The 6613-nt window shown below is 43.3% G+C and overlaps 1 non-coding gene across 1 annotated transcript; it reads left to right on the forward strand.

Annotated features, from left to right (window-relative positions):
• The first annotated feature begins 6306 nt into the window (after positions 1-6306).
• LOC141702181 (small nucleolar RNA R71) lies at positions 6307-6413 on the forward strand. The gene has a single exon (XR_012567050.1). It is a non-coding gene; the product is annotated as a small nucleolar RNA R71 (small nucleolar RNA).
• Positions 6414-6613: the final 200 nt, after the last annotated feature.

The raw sequence follows: 6613 nt of genomic DNA on the forward strand, positions 1-6613 counted from the left end.
AAAGCAGTCCCAGGTGCAAGGGTGAGCTCCTGAGCGAACCTACTCTGCGACTCATACATCGCATCCATCCTCCTCGACAGCCTCCTATACTAGGCATCAGTCATCCCAGCACCTTCCTGGGCTCTAGAAGAGCCTGCCTCATCAGGAACCTGACTGGGCCTAGCCATGGTAGCATCAGCTGCTGGACATCCTCCTGGAAGACGATAACCCAAACCATGCTCCTCGGGCTCTCCACCCGTCCACTCCTGTATCGCATTCAGAGTCGCTGAGTAAATAGGAGCGGTTGACATCTGTAACTGCTCGTGAGAAGGCCAATGCACTCCCACTACACTGCACAGCGTCGTGACAGTAGATGCATAAGGGATGTTCATGTGCTTCGCCCCCCTCAAAAACTTCAGAATCCCTTGGTAGATGAACTCACCAAGGTCCACATAATACTCCTCATTTAAGATCCCCCATAACAACCTTGCTCGCTCAACTGTAACCTCATGTGCATGTGAAGTAGGCAAAATATTAACACAAATAAAGGCATTCCATGCACGGACATACCTATTCATTGCAATCGCTGGAAAAGAATGATACTTGTTAGATCCAGTCTTGAACCTCCACACCGTGCCCGGCTGATAGAGAGTAGCACAAATCAAATCCAAATCAAAATCCTCGGGGGTCTTCTCATTCCAATTCTCCTCCGTGGGCTTCCGTTGTCGATGTCCAATCACACGACGAATCGCCGCGGGTTGATAATCAACTGTAAGCCCACGAATAACAGTAAACCCATTCTTGTCCGCCTTTGCGTTCGCATAAAACTCGCGAACCACACTCATTGGAACCGCCTCCGGCGACTCACAAAAAGAAATCCACCCCTTAACCGCAATCATCGGCAACAACTCACCATCCCTCCTCGATGGTAAAAATCCCCTCTCCTTCAAAATCGGCTTACCCAGAAGCCTAGTATACTCCTCCTCAGCAGCCCTATCCAACAAATGAGGTCTCGCAGCAGTTCCCCTCGAAGAATCAGCAGTAGGAATGGTGTTGCTGCTATCAATAGTTCGGGATCCTTTAGGTGCCATTGAAACTGAGAAAAAGTGTTTACGAGTTGTGTTTTGAGTATAGGAGAGAGTTTTAAGGTTGAAAGTATATGGGAGTGTATATGGAGGAGTTGTATGTATATATAGGGTAGGAATTAGGGTTAAAATTTGAGTAGGAGTGGGGTTTTTGGGAGATAAAACGTGGGTTATGGGAAAATAAATCGTGGGTTGTGGGTTGTATATTGTTTTTGAATTTTTCTGATTTTTTTGGATTTTTTATAAGGCAAAAACAATTTCAGACAGTCGGGTCCTGAGCGGTCGCTCAGAAAAGCTGAGCGGGCGCCCAGCATCCTGAGCGGCCGCCCAGCAAGGCTGAGCGGGCGTCCAGAGGGTCTCTGGAATTTTTTTTTCTTGCCCAGATTTTTCTGATTTTTTTGTGGTTTTGGATAGGTGGTTAACTTCTAAGGGTTCCTATAGTCACAAATCTTGGGTTGCCTCCCAAGAAGCGCTTCTTTTACGTCATTAGCTTGATTTAGAGTACTTTGATCACATTGACAATAAAACGGCACTAACCACTTCCCGGTTTGCCATGTCCCCATAGTAATGCTTCAATCTCTGATCATTAACCTTGAATGGTTGGCCCGGTTCATTCTCAAAAATCTCCACCGCTCCATGTGGAAACACAGTTTTGACAATAAAAGGTCCAGACCACCTTGATTTCAACTTTTCAGGAAAAAGTCAGAGACGAGAGTTGAATAAAAGAACTTGTTGCCCCGGCACAAATGACTTAGGGGATAGCTTCCTGCCGTGCCACCTTTTTACTTTTTCCTTGTACATTTTATTGTTCTCATACGCTTGAAGTCGAAATTCATCAAGTTCATTTAACTGAAGCATTCGCTTCTTCCCAGCTGCATCTAGATCAAGGTTCAACTTCTTCAACACCCAATAAGCCTTATGCTCAAGCTCCACAGGTAAATGACACCCCTTACCATAAACAAGTTAAAATGGGGCATCCCAAGTGGAGTCTTATATGCTGTTCTATAAGCCCAAACAGCTTCATCGAGCTTTAAAGACCAATCCTTCATTGATGGACAAACAACTTTCTCTAGGATGCGCTTGATCTCTCTATTAGACGCTTCAGCTTGACCATTCATTTGCGGATGATAGGCAGTAGCAACACAATGATTCACATTGTAGCGTTGCATCATAGAAGTGAACTTACGGTTGCAGAAATGCGACCCTTCATCAGTTATAATTACTCGTGGCGTTCCAAACCTTGTGAAAATCTGCTTATAAAGAAAATTCAACACTACCTTTGCATAATTCATTGGTAGAGCCTTGACTTCTACCCATTTTGAGACATAATCGATTGCCAGCAAGATGTATTGATTATTGCAGGACAAGACAAATGGTCCCATAAAATTGGTTCCCCAAACATCAAAGACCTCGACTTCAAGCATCACATTTAACGACATCCCATCCTTCCTCGTAAGATTCCCCACCCTTTGGCAACGATCATACCTTAAAACGAACTGATGTGCATCTTTAAACAAAGTAGGCCAGAAAAAACCTGCTTGCAGAATATGAGCTGTTGTCTTTTCACCACCATAATATCCACCATAAACTGTGGAATGGCAGTCTCGTAATATCCCATCCGTCTCACAGAATGGGATACATCTCCTGATGATTTGGTCAGCTCCTTGTCTAAACAAATACGGTTCATCCCACATGTACCACTTCGCCTCATATAGAAACTTCTTCTTTTGAGCTGCATTCATATTAGGAGGCATTATATTGCTGACAAGATAGTTCACAATATCTACGAACCATGGCTCTTCTTCCTGAACTGCGAACAACTGCTCATCCGGAAAAGATTCGTTGATCAATGTCTTATCATGTGAAGTAGAATCGGGATTCTCCAATCTAGAGAGATGGTCAGCTACTTAATTCTCAGTACCTTTTCGATTCTTGATCTCTAACTCAAATTCCTGTAGCAAGAGCACCCAACGAATAAGTCTAGGCTTCGAATCCTTCTTTGAGACCAAATAGCGAATGGCAGCATGATCAGTGAATACTGTCACCTTTGTCCCAAGTAGATAAGATCAAAATTTTTCGAACCCAAAGACTATAGCCAAGAGCTCCTTCTCAGTAGTGGTGTAGTTAATTTAAGCTCCATTTAGAGTCTTACTCGCATAGTAGACCACATGAAAAAGATTATTCTTGCGCTACCCAAGAACTGCTCCCACTGCATAATCACTCACATCACACATCATCTCAAAAGGTTCTATCCAATCAGGTGCCGTAATAACTGGTGCAGTTATCAAACTCTTCTTGAGAGTCTCGAATGCCGCCAAGCATTCATCATCAAATTTGAAAGGCACATCTTTCTCGAGCAAGTTGCACAATGGTTTAGATATCTTCGAGAAGTCCTTGATGAAACGACGATAAAAACCCGCATGACCAAGAAAACTACGGATTCCCTTCACAGAAATAGGTGGTGGAAGATTTTCAATGACTCCCACATTGGCTTTGTCCACCTCAAGACCCTTGCTAGAGACTTTATGCCCAAGAATAATGCCTTCACGCACCATAAAGTGACATTTTTCCCAGTTGAGCACCAAATTAGTTTCCACACACCTTTTGAGCACCGAACGAAGATTATTCAAACATTCATCATACGAATATCCAAAGACGGAGAAGTCGTCCATGAACACTTCGACATTGTTTCCAATCATATCAGAGAATATAGCCATCATACATCTCTGAAAAGTGGCAGGTGCACCACATAAGCCAAACGATACTCTGCGAAAAGCAAATGTGCCAAATGGACAAGTGAAAGTAGTATTTTCTTGGTCTTCTGGTGCAATGCAAATCTGATTATACCCCGAATAGCCATCCAGAAGACAATAATACTCATGACCGGCCAACCTGTCAAGCATCTGATCAATAAATGGAAGAGGGAAGTGATCCTTTCTCGTGGTTTTGTTAAACTTTCTGTAATCCATGCATACCCTCCATCCTGTGACTGTTCGAGTGGGGATGAGCTCGTTCTTCTCATTTGCTACCACAGTTATACCTCCTTTCTTAGGTACACATTCCACGGGGCTCACCCAAGAACTGTCAAAAATAGGATATATGATTCCTGCATCCAGCCACTTCAGAATTTCTTTCTTCACCACTTCTTTCATGATAGGATTAAGTCGTCGCTATTGCTCAACAGTCGGCTTACTACCTTCCTCTAGCAGAATTTTATGCATGCAGTACGAAGGGTTGATCCTTTTGATATCTGCTATAGTCCATCCGATAGCCGATTTGAATTCTCTCAAGATCCTCAAGAGCTTGTCCTCCTCACTACCTGAAAGGTCAGATGCAATAATAACATGTAAAGTAGATACATCACCTAAAAAGCATACCTCAAGTGTTCAGGCAATGGTTTAAGCTCCAAAGTAGGTGCTTCCTCAATAGATGGTTTGAGCTTCCCTTCAGCATTCTTGAGATCAGAAGTACCAAGAGATTCAAATGGCATGTCTAGCTTTCGCTTCCAAGGAGAAGTATTTAGATATTGTAGTTGCTCATTGCCATCCTCATCATCACTGTCAAACTCCCCCACTAAGGCTTTCTCTAAGGCATCAGATATTAGCATATGATCAAGTTCTGAAGTTACCGCATAATCAATCAAATCCACCCTTAAGCACTCCTCGTCTTCTGTACGGAATTTCATCACCTTGAATACATTGAATGTCACATCCTGATCCTGCACCCTCATAGTAAGTTCACCTTTCTGCACATCTATCAAGGTACGGCCTGTAGCCAAGAAAGGTCTTCCCAAGATTATGGGAATCTTCTTATCTTCCTCGAAATCCAAAATGACAAAGCCTGCAAGGAAGAAGAGCTTATCCACCTTTACTAACACATCATCCACTATGCCTCGTGGATATGTAATAGAATGATCAGCCAATTGTAGAGACATGTAGGTGGGCTTTGGATCAGGCGAATTCAACTTTTTGAAGATAGACAATGGCATTAGATTGATGCTTGCTCCCAAATCGTACAGGCATTTGTCAAAAAAAAACTTGCCAATGGTGCAAGGAATGGTGAAGCTACCTGGATCTTTAAGATTTGGAGGCAATTTTTGTTGCAGCACAACACTACACTCTTCCGTTAGAGCAACGGTCTCAAGGTCATCCTGTTTCACCTTCCTTGAAAGAATACTCTTCATGAATTTTGCATAACTAGGCATTTGCTCCAGAGCCTCAGCGAAAGGTATGTTGATGTGAAGTTTCTTGAACACCTCTAAAAACTTACCGAACTGCTTATCCAGCTTTTATTGTTGTAATCTCTTAGGAAAAAGTGGTGGAGGATAGAGCTATTTCTCCCCTGTATTACCCTCAGGCAGAGTGTGTTTAACAGTAGTCTTCCTTGGTTCCGCCGCTTTCTCCTTTTGCTTCTCTTCTTCATCAATAACTTCAGTTTCTCCGTCTTTCGCTTTTTCAGCATCAGCAACTTTTCCAGACCTTAAGATAATGGCCTTGACTTGCTCTTTAGCTTCCTTCCTGCCTGGCACTTCAGTATCGCTGGGAAGTGTGCTAGGTTGACGATTGAGCACTGCATTGGCTATTTGACCGATTTGATTTTCCAAGGTCTTGATAGAAACAGCCTAACTTTTGCACAACAGCTTGAGCTCCTCGAAATCAGCATTAGAAGGTGGAGCAGCACCTCCTTGTTGAGGATATGATTGCCTTTGACGTAATGTTGTGGTTGCTGGAATCCCGGTGGATTAAACTGTTTACTGATAGGCTGCTGATATGGTTGCTGAACAACATTTTGATTATTGCTCCAGCTGAAATTGGGATGATTTCTATTGTTAGGATGATAAGTAGCTGGCACAGGCTGCTGCGGTCGCTGATAATTGTTCACATACTAAATAGATTCATTCACAAGAGAACACTGATCCGTAACATGAGAGCCTGCACAAAGCTCACAGACCATAGCTATATGATTGACTCCATAGGTGGCTAAAGAATCGACCTTCAAAGACAGCGCTTGGAGCTGCGCTACAATAGCTGTAGCTGCATCAACTTCTAGAATACCTGCTACCTTCCCAAGAATCATCCTTTGAGTTGGGTTTTGATGCTCATTTGCAGCCATAGTTTCAATAAGATTATAAGCCCCAGTATAGCTTTTGGCCCACAAGGCGCCTCCAGCTGCTGCATCGAGCATGGGCCTAGATTGGGCCCCCAAACCATTATAGAAACCAGTGATCACCATCCAGTCAGGCATACCATGATGTGGACACTTTCTCAACATCTCCTTGTAGCGCTCCCAAGCTTCACACATAGATTCTATTGGTTTCTGTGTAAACTGAGTAAGAGCACTCCTCATAGCTGCAGTCTTCGCCATTGGAAAGAACTTCACCAGAAACTTTTGCGCAAGATCTTGCCAAGTAGTGATGGACCCAGCTGATTCAGAATGTAACCAGTCCTTAGTTTTATCCCTCAGAGAGAATGGGAAAAGCCTCATCTTGATAGCCTCATCAGTCACACCATTATATATGAAAGTACTACAGATCTCGACAAAATTCCTGA

The sequence above is a fragment of the Apium graveolens genome, unplaced genomic scaffold, assembly GCF_009905375.1.
Source record: "Apium graveolens cultivar Ventura unplaced genomic scaffold, ASM990537v1 ctg4722, whole genome shotgun sequence".
NCBI lineage: Eukaryota > Viridiplantae > Streptophyta > Magnoliopsida > Apiales > Apiaceae > Apium > Apium graveolens.